General features: G+C 38.9%; 1 pseudogene; it reads right to left on the bottom strand.

Moving 5' to 3' along the window:
- LOC110257924 lies at positions 576-1356 on the bottom strand (annotated as a pseudogene).

The following is a 9556-nucleotide window of genomic DNA, read 5'->3' as shown; positions in this document are numbered from 1 at the left end:
TTTTTGGGTTGCAAGTGCAGCATAGGGAAATTCCCAGGCTTGGTGCACACATGTAGCTGCAACTGTTGTGGCAATGATGTGGGATATGCAGGATCTGAGCTGTATCTGTGGCCTACAATCCTCAGTTTGCCTCAAAAGCCTAATCCCTAACCACTGGGCAGGCAAGGGATGGGACCCATATCCTTGCACACATGTTAGGCTCTTAACCTGCTGAGAGAGAGCAGGAACTCTGATATAGGTATCCTTAATATTGTGCTACTTTACTCTCTGTGGTAAAGGATCATATTTAAGTTGCTTTGGGAAGAAAAAACAAGTAATGGAGAATTTTATTAAGTAAAAAAACCTCACATGATTATTAATTAAGCCTAGTGATCTGGATTAGTTTGTGTTTGTTGTTTGCTTGTTTTGGGTGATTTTAAAGTTTGGAATTGTTTTTTCTTTTTTCTCCTGGGGAAATGCAACAAACAAGGACATGCAATAAACTCTCAGATAGCCTTCAATATTAATCATTGACTAGGTATTTCATTGAGTTGGATTTTTTCCAGCTTCATTCATTTTATTCCTCTAATATAAAATTATGTGTTGGACACAGTTGAAGCCTAGGCCCTCTGCACAGAGGTTCTCATGTGGGTACTCACAAGGTGCTTAGTGAATTCCTGAGAAGCAGACTTGGAGAACACCATCTCTCCAGAGACTAAGAGTGAGATAGGTGTACTCTTGGAAATGGCATCAAAAGTGGCCTCAGGAGAGTTGCCCAGCTTGGCAGTGCAGCCCATGGTAGAAGTGTAGCAGTCATCAATTCCACATCAGCAGTAGCTTCTTAGGACAGGGGCTGAGACAATGCCAGTGGCCCTGGGGCAGGGAAGAGGCACACCAGCATGGAGCCACAGTGGAAAGGCACTTTGCAAAGGATGATATGTGGCTTGCCAATCTTGTCCCCCGGGAGCCTTCACACTGCACCTGGATGATGGAGAGCTTGGCCAGAATGATGGCCCCATGGGTGGCAGTGGATACCAGCTTAGAGCATTTGGCACCAAAACCAACGTGTCCTTGGTAATCCCTAGTGGTGACAAATGTCTTGAACATGGTCCTCCAACCAGCAAATTCTGCTTCTGCACAGGCATCATCTTCATAGACTGGTCCTTGAAGGATGCCCCCAGGAAAAGTCGATGATCTCAGATTCTTTGATGGGCAGAGCAAAGAGAGAGATCTCTTTCTTCCAGGGACTTGATCTTCATGTCTTTGACTCGGTGGGCCACCTTGGTGATTGGGAGCTTTGTCTTCCTTGTCCTCAGCTCTGCCCCCACAAGCTCCCCATCCTTGTCCTCATCTGCCTGGGCCATGACCCTGGCCTCCCTGCAGCTCTGGAAGCCTTTGTGGAAGAGCCTTGGTCTCCAGCTGTAGGTGCCCAGAGCCTCCAGCCTTCCTGGAGCCTCTGGCCCCTCCCACAACACCAGCATCATCTGCCTTTTAGTGTTTTCATGAAGAAGGAAGTTCTAGATTTTTGAGGTTCAACTGGTTTTATAGAAATTGATCTGTATTGGAAAACTGAGTGTGGTTTGTAGGTATTTCCTTCTAGGGTTTAGCTTTTCTTGTCATCCTTTTAACAGAGACTTCCAAGGAACACAATTTAAAAAATATTTAGACTCAGTTTGTACTCACTTGTTAATATTTTCTTTTATGGACAATGCATTTGGTATCAAATCTGGCAGTTTGCCTAATCCTAAATTTGAAAAAATCTTACTTTCATTTTTTCTCCAAAGATTTGTATAGGTTTTACATTTTGTGTGGAATCTTGCTCCAATTTACGTAATTGTTCACTGTGGTGATACCTAAATTTTTGTTGTTGTAGTTTGTGTGTGATATTCATCTATTTCAATACTTTGATGTTTGTTGTTTTTTGCCTATGATAGTCACCTGCTCAAAAGATTACCATATCTCCATTAAATTGTGTTTGCACTTTTGTGTAGAAACACATAAATGTAAGAGCATGGTTATGTTTTTGAGTTCTTTATTCTGTCTGACAAAACAGGGAAGGTTTTATTTCTTGATTCTGTCCAATTTATATCTGTCTCTGCCAGTTAAATGCAGTCTTCTAGCCACCATTGCTTTGCTGGGATTTTTATATTAGTTGGATTAAATCTGAAACTCAAGAAGCCATTTGACTAGAATCCATTATTTTCAAAATATCTTGAATCTTCCAATCCATTGATATTCTTCCAATCCAGAGTGCAGCTCCATATTTTCTTCATTTTTTTTAATACCCAGCCCCAGAATTTGGTATATTTACACTTCTTTTTCAACAATTCTTAACAGTACTGCATTTTTAATATCCATGTCCCTTTGTTAGGAGTACATGTTTGTGTATATTGATCTAGTATCCTGTGTCTGTTCTGAACTCTCTGATTCTGTGAGTTTCTTAGTATGCTCTGGGATATTTATAGGTGTGCAATCATATCTGAAAATAGGGAAAGTTTTATTTCTTTTTTCTTTCTTTCTTTCTTTCTTTCTTTCTTTCTTTCTTTCTTTCTTTCTTTCTTTCTTTCTTTCCTTCTTTCTCTCTCTCTCTCTCTATCTTTTTCTTTCCTCTCTCTCTATCTCTCTTCTTTCTCTCTCTCTTTCTTTCTTTCTTTCTTTCTCTATCTCTCTCTCTCTCCCTCCCTCCCTGCCTGCCTGCCTGCCTGCCTTCATTCCTTCCTTCCTTCCTTCCTTCTTTGCTTTCTTTCTTTCTATCTTTCTTTCTTTCTTTCTTTCTTTCTTTCTTTCTTTCTTTCTTTCTTTCTTTCTTTCTTTCTTTCTTTCTTTCTTTCTTTCTTTCTTGCTTTCTTGCTTTCTTGCTTTCTTTCCTTCTTTCTCTCTCTCTCTCTCTCCCTCTTTCTTTCTTTCTTTCTTTCTTTCTTTCTTGCTTTCTTGCTTTCTTGCTTTCTTTCTTCCTGACCTACCTGCTTTTTACATCTTCTCATAGTATCTTACCTAGATCTTCCTGTCCATTACTAAGTGGTAATGGCAGACACTTTACTCCATTTCTGGTTTTAGAGGGAAATTGTTCAGTCTTTCATTATAAAATATATCATTATAGAGTTTTCATAGGTGTTTTAAGTGGAGGAAGTTCACTTCCATTCACAGTTCAAACTTCACATGTTCAAATCAAGACTGAGTGTAGAATTTTGTCAATTTTTTCTTCACTGGCTGTTGTAGCAAGTGTTTTTTCCTCTTCCATCAATTTAACATGGCAGAGTGTTTGAATCCATCCACAATGATTTTAGAGTTATCAACCAGTCTTGCATGATTGAAACAAATGGCAGTGATCATGATCTCTGTGCATGTCTCTCTTGTGTATATATATCTCCAAGTAAATACTTCCCCTGGGATTCTTTGCATCTCTGGCCATGATGGGATTTGGACTTTTTTTTATATTGCTTTTTTCTAATTTTGGAGTAAGGCTAATACTGCCTTCATTAAATGAATGAACATGTGCCCCCCACCCTTTAATGTTTTCGAGGTGATCATAGAGAACTGATGTTAGTTCTTACACTCTTTGGTGAAATTTTGCAATTTCTATCTCATTATGTAGAATCGGTGTTAATTCTATAAATGATTGGCAAAATACTCCAGTATTGACCATCTAGGTCTGCAGACTTCTCTTAAACATTTTGTCATAAGATGTAAGTAACTTTTTTGGCAACCCTGTGGTATGCAGAATTTCAAAAGCTAGGGACAAAACCCTCACCATAGCAGTGGCCTGAGCCACTGCAATGACAATGCCAGATCCTTACCCTTCTGAGCCACCAGGGAACTCCTGAGAATTGAGTATCATTTATAGTGGAGAAGTTATCTCAACTGTGTCAGTGTATGCTTTCTGAAGAATTTGTTCATATCACCTAGGTCTTAATCTTATATGTTCATAGTATTCACATTTATATTTTTGTTACTACTATTATTACTGCAGGGATGTAGTGAAAGCCCACTTCCTTCTTGATTCTATAAAATGTCTTTCCCTTCTTTTTGTTGGGTAGTTTAGATTTTATCACTTTTATTGATCTCTTGAAAGAATCAGTTCCTTGATTCATCAAAATTTCTTCTTTTTTTTGGACTTTTTCCCAATTCTTTGGCTGTTCCTGTGGCATATGGATGTTCCCAGGCTAGGGTTCAAATCAGAGCTGTATCTGCTGGCCTATGCCAGAGCTACAGCAACTCAGGATCCACGCCATGTCTGCAACCTCCACCACAGCAAAATGCAATGCCGGATCCTTAACCCACTGAGCAAGGCCAGGGACTCAACCCACAAACTCATCTTTCCTAGCCAGATTCATTAACTACTGAGCCACAATGGGACTCCTCATTAAAATGTCTTGTTTCTCTTTCCTTGCACTTAATATTTTAAACTTTTAAATTGATTTCCTTTTATCCTTTAGGCCCTTTTTTCTTTATGTATTTCCTTGGAGGATGTTTAGATTAGTAACAGACCCATTTTATCTTTTCTAAAGTTTGCATTTTGTGTCATGAATTTTCCTCTCAGCAATGCTTTGCTGCATTTATATCTCAACTGATAGGCTGTAGTTTCTTTTTTCTTTGATTGAGGGTAGGATTTTGCTTTTCTTGACAGTTCTTTGACCCTGGGCTTGGGAAAAGATTCTTGCTTGAACTGTGGACTAGCTTCCAAGTGTGTGGTGCTTTTCCTATTCTGCTTATCTTACTTTTGTACAGTATGGCTGGACAGCCCATTGCATGGTTTTGAATCTTTCAGTTTGTTGAGGTGTAGTTTTTGGCATAGGTGTAGGATTCATGGGCCCTTGGACATAGTGTGTATTCTGAGTTAGGTAGAATGTACTGACTATAAAGTTAGACTGCCTTGGTTAGTGATGTTTATTTTTCCTTTTTTTAATAGCTGCACTCATGACATATGGAAGTTCCCAGGCTAGGCATCAAGTTGTAGCTGCAGTTGCCAGCCTATGCCACTGCCATAGCAATGTTGGGTCTGAGCTGTGTCTGTGACCTGTGGCAATACTGGTAGCTTTAACCCGCTGAAGGAAGCCAGGGATCAAATCCTCCTGGAGACTCTGTAAGGGTCTTACCCTGCTGAGCCACAATGGGAACTCCTGGTATTGTTGAGTTCTGTATCTTTGTTAGTTTTCTGCCAAGTTCTATGAACTGAGAATAATATTGAAGTGTCCTGTTGTAATTTTATTTATTTATTTATTTTTATTTTTATTTTCCCACTGTACAGCAAGAGGGTCAGGTTATCCTTACATGTATACATTACAATTACAGTTTTTCCCCCACCCTTTCTTCTGTTGCAACATGAGTATCTAGACATAGTTCTCAATGCTATTCAGCAGGATCTCCTTGTAAATCTATTCTAAGTTGTGTTTGATAATCCCAAGCTCCTGATCCCTCCCACTCCAGATTTGTCTATTTCTTCCACTCGTTTAGGTTTACTGAACATGTTCAGGTACAAAGACATCCCAGATTGTGGTGTTGTTTTCTTTAGGGTTTTGTTCATTTATCATTATACAGTATCTTTCCATGATATTATCTTTTCTCTGATCTGATTTATCTAATATTAATAGGTTTAAGTATTCTTGGTTTTCTTTCATTAATTTTTCATTCTATCTTGGTTCCATTTTTCCCTTTCAGTCTGTCTCGATTGTTTGATTGAAATGAATTTCTTATGAACAGGCTGTAAGTGGATCATGTTTTCCGATTTCTGCTGATCTCTTTATGTTGTTGTATGTAAACTGTTTAGATTTAATGACAACTATGTCATGGCTTTCTAAAAATTATTGTTATGATTGTGGGCTACTTGAAGAGAATTTCAAAATCTGCTTTGATATACCTACATTAAAAAAACAAGGTTGTCCCTGGGCATGTGGAAGTTCCCAGGCCAGGTATTGAATCTGAGCTCCAGGTGCAATCCTATGCCACAGGGAGAATGCTGGTTCCTTGAACACTCTTTGCCAGGCAAGCCATAGAACATGCCCCTCTGCAAGGACCCAAGAAGCTGCAGTTGGATATTTAACAGACTGCATCACAGCCAGAATACCTACTTCTAAAGTTTTTCAATGTATGTCTGTATATCATTTGTGGTGGTTGTTCTAGGTATTATATTGTACATTTACAATTTATTATGGTCTACTGCTGCTCTGTTTTTTTACAAATTTGACTAAAACATAGAAACCTTACCTCCTTTTCAATCCCTTAGCACGCCCCTGAATGTAATTGTCTACTCTCTCTGCATACATTTAGCCTATTTGGTATGACATACTTTCTTTGTCTTTTCATGGGGGGCACACACATGGCAAATGGAAGTTCTAGAACTAGGGGTCAGATGGAATCCATGGCCACAGGCCTATGCCACAGCAATGCCAGATCCTTAACCCACTGAATGAGGACAGGGATGGAACCCACATCCTCATGGACACTAGCAGGGTTCTAAAGTCACTGAGGCACAGGGAAATTCCAAGTAGTATGCATTTTTAATTGTGTTACATTTAGTTCCATATTTACCTTTGATTCTTACATATTGGAGTTTTGCTGATATTAAGGAAACTTATGCTTCATAAGTTTTTCATGAGCATCAAGCCTGTTCATGATTGCTTATTTTTAAGCACTTTTATGGTAACATTGGCATTTGTCCATCACCTTTTTTCCTTCACATTGAGGGCTTCATTATTGTGTCCTGAACTGCAGGTCAAAAACTGATCCTAAAAGACAGACTGCATGGCATAAAAAACACACAAGGTAAGTTTACCTTTTAAAAGGGGGGGACAAGGAGGCACTCTCTTCTGCTAACAAAGGTCCCTAGGCTTTATCCCACAAGACTTTTATTAGGGAAGGTGACTTGTTGAGGTAAGTGAGCAAAAGCAGGCATTGGGAGTATCAAAGCTATCACTTAGTGAGATTTTGGGAGACTAATAGCAATGAAAATCACAGGTGTATGCATCTAGGATATAGCATAGCTGCTTAAAGAACAATGTAGTTAACATATAAGCCCCTTATCTTATTTTGACAGGAGACCCTGCACTTTGGAACTCTGTGTTGGCAGACAGGCTTATCTGGCCTTTGCCATCACCAGCATTCTGTGGCTTCCTGTGCTTTTGCACATACCAATAAGTTTGCTTTCTTCAGAGGTCATCAGTACAGTGGTCTCCAACATCTTCCCTTTATTATTTACATGTTGCCTAAGAACCACCATAGTAAATTTTGGTTGCAGAGTGTTCATTTGGCTTCTAAGGATCAATCTGATTCTCCAGACTGCACAAAAGGAAAAACTGTAAATATAGTGACAGAACAGCAATAAAGGAAATCTTTGGATTTTCAAGCCAGGTGTGAGGATCAAAATCCTGGAATTATGATAAAATACTTTGAATAACCTGACCCTTAGAAGTGTCCAATCACATGGAGCTAAATTCTTGAATGTCTTTGTGTAAGGTAAAACTATCTAGCATAGTATAATATTGACCATAGCATTATGTTGGTAGCATTCAGACACCCAAAACTTAAGCCTTAATTTTTCCAAATTGCAGATGCTGTTAATAGAGTGATCTCAAGTAGTTATATTACAATGACAAGGAAGTTCCATTTGTGTGTGCATATACTCCCCAGTTCTGAACCCATTCAAAAATTGCATCTTTTAAACTATCCAATTCATCTCAGAAGACCAGGTATAAGGAATGTTACCCACAACACAATTGTGACAAGATTAGAACAAGATCATTTAAAAATGTATGGGTTTGAACTGTCTGAGACAGGGCTGTAGCAGCCATAGCTACTGAAGTTATGATTCTAATAATGGTAAATACAGCTCCAAGAATCAAACCAATCATTTTTTTCCTCTATAGAGGGCCATTTGAAATATATTATGTAAATTATGTAAAATGGGGTTTTGTTCCCAAGGTTCCACAAGATTTACAGATAGCCAGAGAGCAGTAGGTTGAGAAGTAATCATAATAGATGGATGCCTGTTGTATTTGTTAATGCATGATGGAAATAACAATTCCTGCATTGACTATGCTATATCTGATGACATGAATTCAAAGAGAGCTGTATCTCCTGTCCTACCATAAGCACATAAGGAGCAAAGACACAAGTCTGAACACAGCTAGAATGAAGTAGGGAGGTGTCCAAAGGCATCTAGATGATTACATTTGGTTACCATAAGTATAATTTGCATCTCATAAGGAAACTCTTTGTAAGGCTTCACCTAATTTCCATTGAGTATTCTGCAGTGGCCTTTCCAAATTTTAGCTATGGGCCAGCCAATCCCAAAGCATGCTAATGTATTTGAAAGCTAGAATTTCTCTGAAGGTCCCTCTCCATTTTCTCAGCCTATGAAAATTATAACTAGCAGATCCAAATTCCCCGTTAGGTCCCCAAATTATTTCCCTATTGTTTTGAATAGAAAAAACACAGGGTATATTGGTCATGCAATCATGCCATTCTGTATCTCCCTGTAACCAGGAAAGGGCTGGTCTACAAACCTTTTTGGGGGATTTAGTATATTCATTGTCAGGACACATGATTCTACAGTCTTTTCTTAGCCTCTTTGCTTGCATTGTCTATGCTGAAATATTTCAAAATATGACAAGACACCATCGAAATCCAGGAGGAGAACATAGGCAAAATATTCTCTGACCTTAACCATAACAAATATTTACACAGGTCTGTCTCCCAAAGCAACAGATAAAAAAGCAAAAATAAACCAATGGGACCTAATCAAACTGAGAAGCTTTGGCACAGCAAAGGAAATCAAAACAAAACCTAAAAGACAACTTACAGAATAGGAGAAAATAGTTTCAGGTGATGCAACTGACAAGGGCTTAATCACTAATATATACAAACATCTTTTACAATTCAACCGCAAAAAATGAACCACCCAATGGAAAAATGGGCAAAAGACCTGAACAGACATTTCTCCAAGGCAGATATACAGATGGCAACAAGCACTTGAAACAATGATCAACATCCCTGAATACTAGAGAAATGCAAATCCAAACTGCCATGAGATACCACCTCACACCAGTCAGAATGGCCATCATTTATAAAGTCCACAAGTAACCAGTGCTGGAGGGGTGTGGAGAAAGTGTACTCTCCTGCACTCTTCGTGGGAATGTACGCTGATACCACCATTATGGAGGGACCTTATAAAACTATACACAGAACTACCATATGACACAGCAATCCCACTACCACATGACAAAGCAATCCCACTACCATGTGACACAGCAATCTCACTACTACATGACACAACAATCCCACTCTTGGGCATATATGTGGACAAAACTTTCTGTAAAAAAAACACATGCACTGACATGTTCATTGCAGCACTATTCACATTAGCCGAGGCATGGAAACAACCCAAATATCCATGACAGATGATTGGATGAGGAAGAGGTGGTATAAAAGTGCAATGGAATACTATGCAGCCACAAAAAAGTACAAAATAATGCTATTTGCTGCACCATGGATGGAACTAGGGACTCTCATCCTGAGTGAAGTAGGTCAGAAAGAGAAAGACAAATACCACATTATGTCACATATATGGAACCTAAAGTAG

This window comes from Sus scrofa, chromosome Y (genome assembly GCF_000003025.6).
Source record: "Sus scrofa isolate TJ Tabasco breed Duroc chromosome Y, Sscrofa11.1, whole genome shotgun sequence".
Lineage (NCBI taxonomy): Eukaryota > Metazoa > Chordata > Mammalia > Artiodactyla > Suidae > Sus > Sus scrofa.
This window is presented reverse-complemented; position numbering and strand designations above follow the sequence as displayed.